The 17,000-nt window shown below is 46.8% G+C and overlaps 1 protein-coding gene across 3 annotated transcripts in view; it reads right to left on the bottom strand.

Moving 5' to 3' along the window:
- VANGL1 (VANGL planar cell polarity protein 1) overlaps window positions 1–9,061 on the bottom strand; it is a 50,353-nt gene extending 41,292 nt beyond the window's left edge. Inside the window, exon 1 of one of the 3 annotated variants that reach the window (XM_057526008.1) lies at window positions 8,922–9,061. The gene's annotated coding sequence lies outside the window, so the exon portion shown is untranslated. Of the gene's footprint in view, window positions 1–7,979; window positions 8,118–8,292; window positions 8,522–8,921 lie in introns of those variants that run through there. The other 2 variants (XM_057526022.1, XM_057526018.1) reach the window with 2 other exon arrangements.
- Window positions 9,062–17,000: the final 7,939 nt, after the last annotated feature.

The following is a 17,000-nucleotide window of genomic DNA, read 5'->3' as shown; positions in this document are numbered from 1 at the left end:
CCTGAGTGCTAAATGCAAGCAGCCAGCTTGCCCAGGTGTCTGGGAGGGAGATAGGTGGGTGCCGGGCAAGCCCAACCCCCACCCCGCGGCAGCGGGAAACCGGAGGTGGGAGAGACCTGGCCCTTGGCCATCTCCCAGACACAGCCCGGCCTTCCTGGCATCCCAGCCCTAGACACCGTGCCCAGCTCCCACTGCCAGTGTGCTGGTTACAAAACAATACCCAGGGAAGCAGCTTTTAAGGGATTTGCTCAGAGTTTCCAAAAGCCACTGGGGGGGGGGGGGGGAAAGGTTCTCAATCTCTTTAATCCAGGAATCCAAAGTCCTGAGAATTTATCTCAGGGAACTAATCTCTTTTTTTAAAAGAAAAACTATGATTAGCACATTGTCTAAAATACTGAAAAGCGAGAAACACTCTCAACGCCCCCCAAACAGAGGACTAGGTCAGGGAAACATGATTCATTCACCCAAAGAAACATCATAGAGCTGTTTAAAATGATAATTATGAAGAACAGAAATTTGTATGATATAGTGATAAATTTAAAAAGCAGGCTACATACAGCATTGCAGATAGACACTGAAATCTACATTCCAGGTACAATCACATAAAATCACTTATGTAAGAACAAGGATGACAGAACATCAGAAAACGAAAGCAGGTGATTTATTAGCTGCAGGTTCCTGGGTCTTTTCCCACATTTTCATTAGATATTGCTATGCAATAAAAATAAATTGGAAACGTTTCCAAGTACATTCCTGAGCCCCATATGCTAAACCTTTACCTCCAGAGAAAGGAGTTCTGCACCCCTCACCCCAGAGCTGGTCTCCACTCCACAGGGCTCCTCCTTCCAGCGCCCCTGGAAGCTGACACTGCAAACAGAGCCAGTGAGATCAGTGTGAAGAAAAAACAAAGAAGCTGCAAATGCCATACCTCTACCCCCACTGGGAAGAGGCCAAGGCTCCTGAGCAATGACCTGCCCATCTGGAGGGAATCACCCACAAGCCACCACTGGCCAACACAGTCCGAGCCTCAGTACCACCTAGGTTGTGTTTGCCCTTGTCATTCATTCCCTAGGGTCTGTCACCTAGGGCTAGCCTCCCTTGTCCTGATGTCCTGACTCATTATTTCATGTCTGCTCTCCTGCATGAGCCCAAGGTGAGCAGTGGGGAGACCCGGGGTCTAGCCAGGGCTCCTCACTGTCAAGTACAACGTGGGATAAGTCACCTGCCTTCTTGAGCCTCGGTTTCCTCATCTGTCAAATGGGGATAAACCCACCAGCCATGGACTTCACAGGGTTGATCTGGAGATATAAGCTGATACAGTATCGGGAGCTGGGTTCCAATCCCAGGCTTTACTCACCTGTTAGCTATACGACCTCAGTCAAATTATTAAATCTCTCTGAACCCACATCCATAAAAGGTGAATAAAAGGGCTCATGCGAGAAACAAACAAGCTACAACTGTGACCACTCCCAGCACCGGCTCCGATACGCTGGATAAGAGACATTTGGGGTTATCAGGACTCCCGTGACCAGTCCCCAACCTAGAGGCTCTCCTTGTCTCTCTCAGTAAGAGAAAGGCATGGAAAGGAGCAAGGCAGAGCGGGTGCCCATGCTCACCTTCCCACCTGAGGCTCACCTGCGGCCAGGCAGTGCTGGGCTTGCATCCCAGTGCAGTCCACGGCTTGCTAACTAGCTGTGTCCCCCCTCAGAGCCTCAGGTCTCCTCATCCGTAAAATGGAAATAAGACAGCCTATTTTGTGGGGTGACTGTAAAGGATCAAATGTGGAAAAAAACCCCATTGTGGGCACTTTAAAAACATGTTAGTTTTGCTCTTGGACCTTCCCTCACTTTTCTAGAAGACTTTAAGAGGCGGCTCATCTTTTTTTTCTCCCTACTCTTCCTCCCAGCATGTTCACTAGCAATTTCAATGAGCTTTCAGCACCTTCGACTCTCACTGCCTTTCTGCTCTGGGCTATGCTGCTTGTTCTTCTCCATACCTGGCAGACGCCAGCCTCAGGAGGTGAGCCAAGATCTCCAGACCTGCCCTGAATGAGCCTCCTTCCCCAAAGCCCCTTCACCCCAGCTCTCTGCTGACCTGCAGGTTCCAACACCCGGCTGCCTGGCCCAGAAACCTGACTGCTGTCTTCTACATCCAGAATTGACCATCCACAACGTCTATACGTTTTTCTGCCCTCCAACCCATTAACTCTCGATTCTCTTTTCCATCCCAGCTTCTAACTATTTCTGGCTAAATGCTGCTGGGGTGTCTCAGAGGCAGATGGCCCAGGCCCCGAAGACCTGGGCTTATCCTATTCACGCTCCCTGGCCGTGACACCGTGGGGCAGACACTTACCTCTCTGAGCTTATCTCCCCACCCTCCCACCCCCCTGACCACCCCGGTAAAATGAGGCCATTTAAAATGATCTCTTCCTAGGGTTGCTGTTAAGCATTGAAGGAATCTCCCAAAATAAAGCTTCTGGCACATGCTAATGCAAATTTCATTCCCCTACTGCAAGAGGATGTCATCCTTCGTCCTCATTAAAACCTCCGGCCATCCATTAAGGCAACTCCAGGCATGTCTCTCAAAGGAAATCATGGGTTCCCAAGTGCTCTTTGGGGGAAAGCTTTACCTCCACTCTACCAGCTGCCCTTGTCTGGTTTCTCTCTCGCAATTCCTGCCTATACTTATCAAAGGGGTGGTTTGCATATGCTGCCATTCCCTCCCTCTTGTCACCCCAATCCTCCATCTTCGACACTCCATTGAAACAGCTCTAAGTTGGCCAGAGATTGCCAGGAGCCAAATCCAAAGGTCCCATCCTTGTCCTCCTTCCCCCCAGACCTTCTTAACCCATGTGTTCATTCATCCGCCTCCACGTTTAGTGGGGCTACGAGAGACCTGCTAGGTGATGTTAGGTTACAGCAATGACAATGGCACACAGCACACGGCTGCCCTCGCGGAGCTCCCTGCTGCCTCTCCTCGGATTTGATGGTGATTATGCTACTACTCCTCCAACAGTCCTTCCCCTCTCCCCCATCAAGTTATCTTTTAAGACTCAAAACTCACCCATTATTCTCCTCCGTCCATGGATTTACTCTAGGATAAGCTCCATGGAGACAGGAGCTACTGTTTACCTACCCCAGGATACACTGAACAGAAGAGGTACCCAACAAATACTTACTGAAAGGATAAATCCCCAACGCACATTTCCTACTCAGATGCCTCTTGCTCTGCTTGGAATTATCATCACCCCTGCGATGCTCTCCGGTGCCCCGGACTGTTCTTTTCAATTTCCTCCACTGGTAGCATACAAACATCCTACTGACCCTATAGAGCCAACCCAGCACCATTTTCACAACTCTCTCCCCCCTTCATCCCACACATTCTACTGTCACTAAGTGCCCTCTGTCCCCTGGGATCCACCCCTCACTCTCCCAGTTCTCAGGCCACCCACTTCCTCCAGGCTCCACAGACACAGGGCTAAACTATTACAAAGCCTGCAGGTTTCCTCGCAGAATCCAGTCTCTCTAGAGAGTTCGGGCCCCTTCTGCGTCACACTGTCTCTATCAGAGCTATCAATTCTTGTCCAAGATCTCAGTGAGGATTAAGAAGCAGCAACCAGAGGCAGACGGACAAAATCCAGAGCGAACTCATCTCAAAAGCCAATGGAAGAGTTTCGACATAGTTAACAGAAAAACACATCCTGAAGCTTATCATTGCAGCGGTACCTTTACAAGATAGTTCCCTTGTATGCACAAGAAATTAGCAGAACTCAGATAAGGTCAGAGGGAGGCCTTATCAGGAAGATAATAAAATAATGAAAAGGAATCAGGTTGTCTGGGTAATAAACTGATAGGCTGCTGCACTGGCTTGAATAGGATAGGGTCATATAAAGGTGTAAATGTGGATCCTGGAATCTGGAACTATCTGTCTATCACACTGACCCCTGACATGACCCAGACTGTGCCTGGCTCTGGCTGGGCAGCTGTCAGAGTGATCTTTCAAATCACGACGTGGACGTCACTTCCCTGCTTAAAACCCCTCCACGGTGTTCCGCTGCGCTTCAAATAAAACTCAAAATCCTTCACTTGGTCTGCCAGGCCCTGCCCCCCTCTCCAGCTGGGCTTTCCTTCTCTACCCGAGGTTCTCTAAGGCACCCGGCTCTCTACAGCCTCAGTATATCTGCTCTACTCACTCTTCACCCACCTCATTTTGCCCAATTCCTACTCATCCCTCTCAGATGAAATATAGCTGCTTTCAAGGGCCTTTCCGGTCCTCCGGCCTCGCCTGGCCCTTTCCCAGCTCCCTGTACTTCTTGATATCCCAATTTCCAATTACGCAGGGACTGGCTCCTGTAGAGACAGTAAGCTCCACAAGGGCAGGGGCCTCTTTCATTACTCTCTCTCCAGCTCCTGGAGCACAACAGGCTCTCTGTAAATGTGTGCTGAATGAAGGAAGGGTTTAGGTGGCAGATCTCGGGACGTGGAGCCCACAGGTTCACTGCGGAAGAAACCTTAGAGGTCGTCTATTTTAAATCCTCAGTTTTACAACCGAAGAAAAAGATGCAGAGATTACATTCCACAGTGATATCCGAACCACCAAGAGTGGAGCTGCTCTGCTGCTTGCACAAGTCTTACTCAGTGGCAAAGGTTATATGCCAGACACAGTAAGAACTGGCATCAGTCTCTGCCTCCCCCTGTCTTCCTGTCATTTATCCCTTCCGGGCTGCAAGCAAACACCAGGATAGGGCTAGAGCTTGTCAAATCACATCTCATGAAGGTCAGAGGGCAGTGCTGAGACAGGTGCAAGAGCACTTTTGACTAAGTGGCAGCATCTGAAATCTGGAATTCCCCGGCAAAAATGTCAGAGAACCTCCTTCACCCCCCCTTTATTAAAAGCAAAGTGGGGATCAGTGGCCTCGAAGAGAATCTGCCCCTAAAGTCACATTCACTCACATAAAATATACCTGACTCCTACTTAAAAGGAAAATACAGTGTTCAGAAAATCATATGAGGGACATAATACGTTATGGTAATGACAGTGGTAAACGTAAGCTAACCTTCTCAGAAAAGGAAATTATAAAAATGTCAACAGCTCTGCCTATTAAGTGAACTTGGGTTGGAGGGTAGAAAGTTACCTTGCAAGGGGTACAGAGACACACGCTGAATTTAAAGAGCCATTCTGCTCCTTCTGCAGTGGATATATTTCCAAGGGAAGCAACTGTGTTTACATATACTGTGCACATCACTTTGAATATTTGATTTTTATCATATATATAATTCTAAAGGGTTTACACCATTTATTATTTTTATTGTTTTCAAGCTAACATGTTTCTCAAGGTACCCATTTTTAATTACGTGGCACTCAAGGGGAAAAGGATAATTTAGATAATTTTGTTTAGTCAACTTTTCTTCTACAGGGGACAAGCAATGAGCACAGGTTTTGAAGTTAGACTGTCACTGTTCAAATCCTGGCTCTGCTACTTATCAGCTGTGTGACTTCAGATTAAGTACTTAACCTTTCTGTGCCTGTTTCCCTAATTATAACAACAGAATTATATTTTACTTACCTTATAGGCTCAAGGTGGGTTAAATGAGATCATTCATAATCATTCAGACTAATGCCTAGAACACGGTAAGCACTCACAGCTGGTAAGCATTATTACTACTTAGTAAAGTTAAATTCCTTCCATTGGAAAGAATACCTTTGTAAGGCACATGACATGTTATCATTTTCATTAAACTTGTGTACTTTTTTTGGTCCATGGGAGTCTACCTTTAATGAATCCCATTAGCTAGAGTCAATTAATTTATTGATTTCCATTCTTTTCCTTGCAGGCCTTCTTTTACCATCCCCAGGTTAGAAGTGAGTATCAGAGAAAACTCTGTGTGTTTTACTGGGTTTATCTGGAGGACCTCAGCGCTGTAAGGGAGGACGGGAAGAAGTATTTTGCTGAACCTGTGGCCTATAAACCATAACACATCATCCAGGCCACTGATGTGGGGATCAGAAGGATTGTGGCATTTGCAACAAACCCAGTGATTCTTTCATTACAACGGTGCTCTTATAAATGAGTGATTCCGGGCCACTATTCACAAGGAAAGAAAATGTCAACCTCATTTTACCTGTCTTGCCAATGATTTCAACTCACCTTCCCAGAATATCTCCTCTTGGCTCCAGTCATCAATTACCTCTGAAACACCCTTAACAGCTGGGTATAGATTTCCAAAAGCTGTGAATGGTTAATGTGTCTGGAAGTCTTACGATGTATATTTGTTTTCAAGTGACCCCCTTGTCCCCTGCCAGATTTTTAAGCTTCGGAAAAGTAAATTTCGTAAGTACTACCTCCCCTGTAAATTCCATGATGCCGGGTCCAATGACTGCTGCCCAATAAGTGGTATTCAGAAGGACACCGATGGAGACAGACCTCAGCCGAACATACACGCACCTTTTCATCAGGCTTCGGGTGAGACCAAAGCCACTACTAGAAACGTGGTCCAACCCCACGTCCACCTAATCCTGTCTTGTCCACCTTCTGGAGAATGGTACAGCACGATGCCCATACACAACTAGTCCCCTAGCCACAGCTAGTTCACTATAAAGTGAGAGAGAAGGGCCATAATAATCTAATGGCTCACAGTTAATCGAGTGCTTCGTATGTATTAGGAACTGTTTTAAGTCATTCGCATATAATATCTCACTTAATCCTCAGAACAAGCCTTATACGGGAGAAAAAATATGAATTTCATGTTACAGTTAAGAAAACCAAGGTGGCATACCTGGTAAGTGCTGGAGCCGGGCCTTGAACTCTGAGAGTCTAATTCCAGAACCTGTGCTCTTGACTATGGAAACTATATAGCAATGTAGCAATTATCAGACTTGTTTATTTACAGAGAGGAGGGGAGGTAACAATCACAAATTGTCCCAAACCACACATAACCCACAAAGAATTCTGCAATTTCAACTCCTACTCACAGGTTCAGTGTCCCAAGCATTGCGGGGAGTCCAAAAGAAAAGAAATGAATCTGAAATAGTTCTAACTCCAAGGAGCTCACAGCCTAAAGGTAGAACCTGCCTATTAAAATACAATGTGATAAGTGCCCACTCAACCCAAATGCTGCTGAGGTCTGGGATAACAAACAGGGTGTGTGTTTGTGTGTGTTGGGGGATGGAGGGGAGAATACCTTCCTCACTCAACATTTGTTTATTCTCCAGTGGACCAGGGTGACCTGGCATTGCTTCTTGGTCAGGAAACCTTCCTTTACGGTTTCATCCTTTTGCTCAAGTACACAAGGCAATGAAAATGTATTGCCTGACAAGCAGTCCTTACAAATATGCTATTCTCAAAATTCTCCCATTTTACTTACAAATTAAGTTACAACCAAGTCACACTGCCAACACTGTAACAGTGAAAATTTCACCCTAGCTGTTTCACTAATTATACTGAGAGACACCAAAGTCTAGGAATGCTAAATGCTTATGGATAGGTGAAGAGTGTTATTTCTTTGAACTGGAGAATAAACCGTTTCCTCCCACAAATCAAAGCCCCAACTATATCACATTGATTTAATTCAACTCTAAAAACTCTAATTAGTGGTTACATAAAATGACTAATTACATCTCCCTGGATTCAGACAGTTTCTGCCATCTCACTTAAAGAGCCTAGGAGCTGTGTAATCAAACAACCCACCCACTGGAAGGAGAATGCTAATTAGCATTGTTGATTGGTGACACAAGTTATAATATTTTTCCACCAACCCTGTAAAATTTATAAACACATTAGTGAAAATGCCAGATTCTTTACAGCTTGCTAGCTTTTGGAATAAATGTCTAAAAAGACATGCATTTCCAATCACAGCCCCCCAAAAGGGGTTTAACAAAATGCACGTGCCAGCCACACAATCATCATAATAAAGAGCTCTAACATCTCTTAACGAGCGGCTAAACGAGCTCACAACACCTTCGCGGGGTGGGCTTTATACCTGGTTTGAAGCTGTGAAAACTGAGCCACAGGTTTCTCGGCTCCAAGTCTCACTAGCTCATCTCCGGGCCGCCAGGCCGCGGCTCCGCCCCACTCCTGCCTCCGCCACCGACGCGTATAAATTTTTATAAAGCTTCACACTTCTCCGGACACGTTTGCTTGGGGCAGTTTAAAGCCTGTAGGAGGAAATGAGGTCCTGCCCGTGGCGAAGGCTGCCCCGAGGCGGTGAGATTGTCTCCAACCCGGACGCCTCGGGCAGAGACTAGCCGGACGCCTCCTGCTCCACCCCGGCGTTTTTGAAAGTAAACTCCTACCTGCCTGTTGCGCTCTCCGATGCGCAACCGGACTCGCCCCCCGCCCGCCTCCAGGGCCAGCTCCCTTCTGTAAGCGAGGTGGGAACACAGGCCAGCTCTGTGCCGGTTTCTGGCCCAGGGTCGGACGGGCCCCCGGGCGCGGGCTGTTCCCGGGTCGAGCCCCGCGGCGGGATGGGAACCACGGAGCGCGCCCGGCTCCCGGGGTGCGCAGGGCGGTCCGGCCCCAGCCCCGCAGGGCCGGTGCCTCAGCGCGGGTGCCTGCAGGAACGCTCGGCCACTCCCTGCCGGCCGGGGCGCGCACCCCAAAGTGCAGCCAGGGTAGAAGCGAGCGTCCGAGGCGTGGGGAGGAAATGCCCGGACCGAGGAAGTGGGGTGCGCGGGGAGCGCGGCCCCGGGGCGGGAGGGGCGCACCTCGCGGGGATGGGAGAGGAGTGGGGTCCCGGGAAGCACGGCTCGGGCTATGGACGGCGGGAGGAGGGCAGTGAACCGGGGTCTGAGTCCGGGGTGGGGCTGCGGGAGGAGGACTCAGGGGCTCGCGGGGTCGCGGGTCCGGGTGGGGGCGTCTCCCCGCGGGAGGTCTGCACCCCGCGCCCGCCGCCCCGCCGCGCCCGGCCTGCGGCGGGACTCACCTCCGCGCCGGCCGTGCGGGCTCCGCGGCCCGCGGTCTCGGCTCGCAGCGGCCCCGACTCTGCGGCCTGCACTGGGCTCCTGTAGAGGCAGAGCCCCGCCGCCGCTGCACTGCTGCTTTCCGCTTCCTGTCCCGGCGCCGCCCCGCAGCCCGAGCCCAGCCCTGCGAGCCCGGCGCGGCCGCGAGCCAAGAGCAGCGAGCGCGGCCGGCCCAGCCGAGGGCCCGGCCCACCTGCAGCGCAGGGCGGGGCTCGCCGGCGTCTGCCCGCAACCCCCAGGCGCTCCGCGCCCCGGACACACACACACTCACACTCAAACACACACACCGACTCACACACACACCCGCGCAGGCACACTCGTACCCACACAGACCCTAAGGGCTGACCACACACACACTCATCCACACATCACAAACACATGGTCAGGGATTGACCCCCCCAGCACCCCAACATACTTGCACGCTCAAGCTTACACACTCATGCACACACAGACTCACAATCATGCACAAAATTCAAGTCTGTCTGCCCCCACTGGAGCCTCAAAACACATACATTTGCCCAGCAGCCCAGGGACTAACCCCCTCCACATACACACACACACACACACTCAAATACACATATTCCAAGAACCAGCCCACAAATATCCATATATTCCACACCTCAACCCACATACACACTCACACTTAAACTCACATGCGGCTCAGGAAATGACCCCACATGTAACCAGGCACACCCAGACCCCCTATAGGCCCCCAAAGCCGACCCTACCCCCCCTCCTCCCTTTAACAGCGTGGTCACTGCCCCCCAACCCCAGTATCCTAGAAGCTACTAGAAGAGCACACCTCTGAAGGCAGGCAGCCCCAGGTTCCAATCCTGATTCAACCAGGTCTGCTTCTAAGTCTTTGTTTCCCCGTCTGAAAAGCAGAGAGGAAGATAAAGCCAGCCTTTGCAGGATAGTGGTGAGGATTATGAAAAGTGGCTGGTGACCAGTAGACACTGAACCGTTGCCAACTATTCATATGAATATTTACACTCTTCTTACTTAGTTGTCTTGTGTGGGTGAATAGGGTTAGGGATCCATGTGGAGAGTCTGGAATCTGGCTGGGACCCAAAGCAGCTTACATGGCAGCGCTGCCTAGTAGAGGTGGTGTATAATGAAGCAGTATGGGCAGTGGGGTGGGGAAACATACCCACGCTGAACTAGCCTTAGTTACGGAACTTTAGCCCCCAAAGCCCTCACTCTTCCCTCACCACCTCTTCCCCATCCTCCCTAGTCCCCATCTCTCTCCCATATATATTATATTTCTTGAGGACATTATATGTTCAATGTAGGTGACACCTCTTCATGCAGCCCCATCCGGCCACCAGGCTTACTGCTCACTCTTGGCCGTGTAAGGCATCTGACCCTCCCCCTCGCCAGCCTCTTACCTGTCTCCTGAGGGCAGCCAGCCTCCTAAGGGTAAAGCCCATTGTCTGTCCACCCGAATCAGTGCTCAGGTGCAGAAATGTAGAGTTTTATAAAAACATGTCTCTTTCATCTTTAAAGTGTAGACCCTTCAAAGTTATAACAGGCCAGGGATTTCCAATTGTAGTTATGACATTACTGAATAGCCCCCATGAGATCTACGGATCCTCAATGGATTTTCATGAAAAGTGATTTTAGTACACTTTAGTGTATTATGTCTACCTTACCATGTGGTGCTTTTGTGGGAAAGAGAGGTAGTGCAAAATAAACCCTTTTTTAAGATAGTAAATTCACCTTTAAATGCCATCTACTGTTTGTTTTTATCCGACAATCTCAAGTATTCGAGTTTAAAAGATGAGTTGGAAAACTTCTCAGGAACTGAATGATTGTATAACCCGGCTCCCATTACCTGTCACAAAGTGGGTCAGCCTTAACCTAGGGTTCGGTTAGCAGGCTTACCGAACTCTTGCCTAGACTCTAGCTTAACCTTAATCAGTAAAAATGGTAATATTGGGGACTCCATCTGCCACTCCTTGGTCTTACCATTTGTGCCAAAGTCAGTTGGGGAAAGGGGGTACTATGTACTGGGTGCTCTCAAGACAACAGCGTGACTGTAATTCCACAAATTCATGCATATATTTCTCTCCCTTCCTGCCCATTCTTGCACATTTCCCAAACCCTAAAATGCTACCCACTAAAGTTCTTCCTGCTACCAAGGTCCAACACAAATGCTGTCTCTATAAAGCCTTCTCCAGTTCTCCCAACAAGAAAACGTTCTCTTCTCCTCATTTGAATTCTCTGGATTTTTATGTTCACCTTCTACCGTGTATTGGTTATTTTGTCTCACTCCTCAATAATGTGTAAATGCTAAGTCTTTATCTCTTTTCTGTCACAGGTCTTTCCACATAGTAGTCATTTTGAAAACTACTTAGCAAATGAATGAATGGCTATAAAATACCACTTGCCCCGGGAAATTAATAATCTAATCAGGAAATAATCTAATTGGAAAGTAATCTAATTGGAAAGTTATGACATGTGCACATAAAGATAGTTAACAACAAAAGAATATATAAAATGCTAAATGCACGATTGGCACACTTTTTACGAAGTCACTTATCCAGCTTCAAGAATTCTGAATACACCTGAAAAACAGGAGTTAAGTGAGAAAGGCCTCTGATCAACTGAATAGATTGCATAAATTTATGCTTTAAAACAGATAGACTTTGGGAATTCCCTGGTGGTGCAGTGGTTAAGAATCCACCTGCCAATGCAGGGCACACGGGTTCGAACCCGGGAAGATCCCACATGCCGCGGAGCAACTAAGCCCGTGTGCCACATCTACTGAGCCTGCGCTCTAGAGCCCACGAACCACAACTACTGAGCCCACGTGCCACAGCTACTGAAGCCTGAGCGCCTAGTGCCCCTGCTCTGCAACAAGAGAAGCCACTGCAATGAGAAGCCCACGCGCTGCAACGAAGAGTAAACCCCGCTCGCTGCAACTAGAGAAAGCCCGCACGCAGCAACGAAGACCCAACGCTGCCAAAAATAAATAAATAAAAATTTTAAAAAACCAAAACAAATAGACTTTATACATAGGAGAATCTCTCATGCCCTCACTTAAGACACTGTTTACATGTAGTTTACAAATATTTCTATAAACTTCGTCGTCGTATTCCTAAGCCCACTGTAGGTTAGAAACACATTAAAAGAGAGCAGGAGGTGACCTCAGGAGACCCCAGGGACCACAAAGGGGGGTCATTGCAAAGACTGTTTAACTCCAAAACTCATGCCCTTTCCTTTTACCAGTTCCTCCTCTTGGTACATTAACACATCACAGAATACTGATGACCCTGAGTTATAAAAGTTAGATGGATATTCTGTAGATAGTACTCTATTTAAGAAGACAGGGAAGGTGTTGGGAAAAAATTAGATTTCCATCCAAAATGTTTGAAATGTTAAGAAGTGCTGGTTCTTTAAAAGTCCATTTTCTGTAAAATGTACATATGTGTAATATCTGCTTATAGGTTAATAATGCCAGTGATGAGGTGCTAAAATATGGGTTATTAGTGCCCACAGGGAGAGTCACACGGGTCTGAATGGTCAAGGTCAGCTTGTCCATGAGGACAAGAAAAGAAAAGAAGGAAAAGAGGAAAGAAAGAAGTGGAACGAGCACAGGTGGAGGACAGTGGCTGGAACAGTGACTGGCTTCTCTCAAGTACTTGCTTAATCAATGTGAGTTGAATAAATGGGTAAATAGTATTTCTGTTTGGAGTCTGGGCAGGGGTGTGGAGAGAACAGTGTCTGAGATAGAGTCAAGAGCAGTGAGCAGAGTGGTTAAGCTCAAGAAAAGGGCTCATGCTGAGACATAGAGGATTCAAAGTTGAGTGGCTAGGATTAGAAGATGGAGAACTTCGAATCCAACATTAGTGTCTGAACTTTTTAAAATGGGCTAGCAATGTGATAAAGTATTCATCCACCCATCCATTCATTCAAAAACACATACTTAGTACCTACTAGAGGCAGGCAATGTATGAGCTACGGAGAAACAAAAGTAGGTAATGTAACATTGATCCGTGATTCAACAAGTTAGTCAACAAATATTTATTGAGCACTTACTTTTTTAAATTAATTAATTAATTAATTAATATTTGGCTGCGTTGGTTCTTCGTTGCTGCCTGTGGGCTTTTCTCTAGTTGCAGCGAGTGGGAGCTACTCTGTTTTGGTGCACGGGCTTCTCATTGTGGTGGCTTCTCCTGTTGTGGAGCACGGGCTCTAGGTGCTTGGGCTTCAGTAGTTGTGCCACGTGGACTCAGTAGTTGTGGCGCACGGGCTTAGTTGTTCCACGGCATGTGGGATCTTCCCGGACCAGGGATCGAACGAACCCGTGTCTCCTGCATTGGCAGGCGGATTCTTAACCGCTGCACCACCAGGGAAGTCTCTATTGAGAACTTATTAAGTGCCAGTCACTATTCTAGGCTCTGGGGGTAACATCAAAATAGACAAAAGCTTCTGCCCTCATGGAGTTTATATTCTAGTGAGGGGGAGATGGGCAAATGAGCAGCATGTCAGATGGTTTAACAAGTGCTCAGGAGAAAACAAAGCGGGATGGGAGACAGGGGTGGGGGTGGGGTGTGCCCCTCGCTGTCCTGGAGGATGTCTTACTGCAGCTTCAACAGAGCCTCACAGTGGAAGAGGAGAGCGCTGGGACTGGGACCAGAGCAGCACAGAGAAAGGGGCCAGCTTAGCCTGAAGAAGCGGCGTGGCTTCACCCGGCCATGACCCTGGGAGCAAAACTTGAAGGATGAGTATTTGACAGAGGAAACGGGAGGAAGTATTCTGAGTACAGGCACAGAAGCGTGGCAGAGTACGTCCAGGAAGCCATGTCTGACCGTGTGCCGCGCGGATGCGCCGCAGGAGAGTGGGGGCGGGGTGGCACAGGAGGCCGTGCAGAGCCGCAGGTCTGGAAGGATGAGACACCGGAATGCCGCTGGTGTCCGGAAGGAGAGGAAGGAAGTTCTGAAGCAGCGCGGCTCCTCGGGGGCCTGCCAGCAGTTTGGCCTGCGGAGAGCATACGGGAGGAAGCAGGGCTGGGCTGGGTGGAAGCGGGCAGCACGACCTGGAGAAAGGGGGCAGAGTCCGGAGCTCGCAGGGCTCTACGTGGTGAGCTTAAAAGCGTGGGTTTTATCTGGTAGGCAATGGGGAGCCATTGAAGATTTTTACGGAGAGGAATAAGATGAGCTGACTTTGTGGTTTGGAGAGTGGCTTCTTGAGGAAAGAGTGAAGGCAGAGGGACCAAATAGGAGAGACATAGGGAGCCTGAAGTGATGAATGGGCCTGAGTTACTGCAGCCTTTGGAGGCAAATATCAATCACAAATGGGGAACAGAGAGGAAGAAGAAGTTCAAGGAGAAAAGGTAAGTTCAGTTTTAGGTATGTTGAGTGTACGTATCTTTGGGAGGTGCAGGTGCAAACAATAAGAGGTCACATTTATTGAGCATTTATTATATGCCAGCACTGTTCTGAGTATTTTATAGGTCTTATTCATCCTTCACAACAACCCATGTTTTAGGCATTATATCATCTATATCCATTTTACAGAGAAGGAAACTCAGGCATAGAAAGGTTAAATAAATGGCAGGAGATCATGCAGCTGCTGACAGGTGGTGCAAGGCTTTGACCCCAGTTTTGCTGACCACAGACTCCCCGCCTTTAATCCATCAGCTATACTGCTTCTTAGGTAAGATTAACAAAAGATTAGACATAGTAGGAACAAAGATCAGTGAACTTGAAAACATAGCAATAGAAACTATCCAAGTTTGTTAACCTCTTCTTATGCAATGTGTAATCCATTGTTAATCCCATCCAGTGTACTTCTTCATTTTGTAGTTTTCATCCTAAAAGTTTGATTTGTGTCTCTTTTATATTGTCCATGTTTCTACTTAAATTTTTGAAGCTATGAAATGCAGTTATAACTATTTTAAAGTCCTTGTCAGCCAAATTTGACATCTGTATCAATTCTTTGTCATTTTCAAATGGCTGATTGATTTCTTCCCCCTCATTATGGTCATATTTTTCTGCTTCTTTGGATGTCTAATAATTTTTTATTGGATACTAGACATTGTGAATTTTTTTGTTGACTGTTAGTTTTGTATTCCTATAAATATTCCTGAGCTTTGCTCTGGGACGCAGCTAAGTTACTTGGAAGTCGTTTGATCCTTTTAGGTCCTCCTTTTAAGACCTGTTATGTGGGACCAGAGTCATGTTTACCCTAGGGCTAATTGCTTCCGAATACTGAGGAAGACATTTCTGAGTACTCTACCCAACACCCCATGGATTATGAGGTGGGAACAGGCACTATTCCTAGTTAGTGTGAGCACCAGGTACTTTTCCCTCTAATCCTTTTGAGTGGTTCTTTCCTCAGTCTCAATACTCTCCTCACATTAATACACTCATCAGTATTCTGTAGAAGTCATTAAAGGGACTCTCTGAGAATCTCTGAGGTTCTCTCTCTGTGCAGCTCTTTCCTCTCTGGTACTCTCTACTGGAAACTCTAGCTTCCTTAGTTTCTCTGGACATTCAGGGAAATATCTCCTTATCTCATGCAGTCTTCTGGGCTTTTCCGGGTTTGCCTTTCCTAACCACAGTAGGATTTCTCCCAAGAGAGTAAGCCTGGGCAATCATAGGTCTTACTTTGTTTGTTCCCCATCTATCAGGGATCACTGTCCTCTGTTGCCTAATGTGAAATGTCTCAAAACCACAGTTTTGTGAATTTTGTCCAGTTTAAAAGTTTTAGGCAGGAGGGTAAATCTGGTCACTGTTATTCCATCTTAGTTAAAAGTAGAACTCCTGGATGATTTACATGTAATTTAATTATTGACTTGGTTGGCTTTATATCTACTATGTTGCTCATGGTTTTCTGTTTGTTCGATTTGTTCTTTTCCATTATTTTTCTTTTCTTGCTCTCATTTGTATTAATTATTTATTCGTGATTTCATTTTATATCCATTATTAATTCATTCATTACTTTTTTTAAAGACTTTTTTAGAGCAGTTTTAGGTTCACAGGAAAATAAAGAGGAAGGTACAGAGATGTCCCATGTACTCCATGTATGTACACCATACATGCACAGCTTTCCCTGTTATCAACATCCCCCACCAGAGTGGTCCATTTGTTACAGTTGATGAATCTACAATGACACATCATAATTACCCAAAGTCCATCGTTTACCTTAGGGTTCACTCTTGGTGTTGTAAATTTTATGGGTTTGGACAAGTGTATAATGACATGTATCTATTGTTATAATATCATAGAGTATTTTCACTGCCTTAACAATGCTTGATGCACTGTGTATTCATCCTTCCCCCTCCCCAACCTTTGACTTCCACTGATCATTTTTCTGTCTATATTTTTGCCTTTTCCAGAATGTCATATAGTTGGAATCATACAGCTATAACCTTTTCAGATTGGCCTATTTCACTTAGTAATATGCATTTATGGTTCCTACAGGTCTTTTCATGCTTGATAGCTCATTTCTTATTAGTGTGGAATAATTTTCCATTGTTTGGATGTACCACAGTTTATTTATCCATTCACCTACTGAAGAACATCTTGGTTGCTTCCAAGTTTTGGCAATTATGAATAACGCTGCTATAAACATCTGTGTTCAGGTTTTCATGTGGACATAAGTTTTTAACTCCTTTGGGTAAATATCTAGGAGCACAATTACTGGATCATATGGTAAGAGTATGTCTAGTTTTGTAAGGAACCGCCAAACTGTCTTCCAAAGTGGCTGTACCATTTTCCATTCCCATGAGCAATGTAGGAGAGTTCCTGTTGCTCCACATCCTCACCAGCATTTGGTGTTGTCAGTGTTCTGGATTTTGGCCATTCTCATAGGTGCATGGTGGTATCTCGTTTCAATTTGCATTTCCTTGATAATATATGAGGTAGAGCATCTTCTCATACACTATTTGCCATCTGTATGGCAGTGCTGAAATGTCTTTTAAGGTCTTTGGCCAATTTTCTAACCGGGTTTTTTTTTTTTTTTTCTTATTGTTGACCTTTACTAGTTCTTTGTATGTTTTGAGTAACAGTGCTTTATCAGATATGTCTTTTGCA

The sequence above is a fragment of the Balaenoptera acutorostrata genome, chromosome 1 (genome assembly GCF_949987535.1).
Source record: "Balaenoptera acutorostrata chromosome 1, mBalAcu1.1, whole genome shotgun sequence".
In the NCBI taxonomy this organism is placed as follows: domain Eukaryota; kingdom Metazoa; phylum Chordata; class Mammalia; order Artiodactyla; family Balaenopteridae; genus Balaenoptera; species Balaenoptera acutorostrata.
The sequence above is the reverse complement of the archived record's forward strand: the minus strand, read 5'-3'. Positions and strand labels throughout refer to the sequence as shown.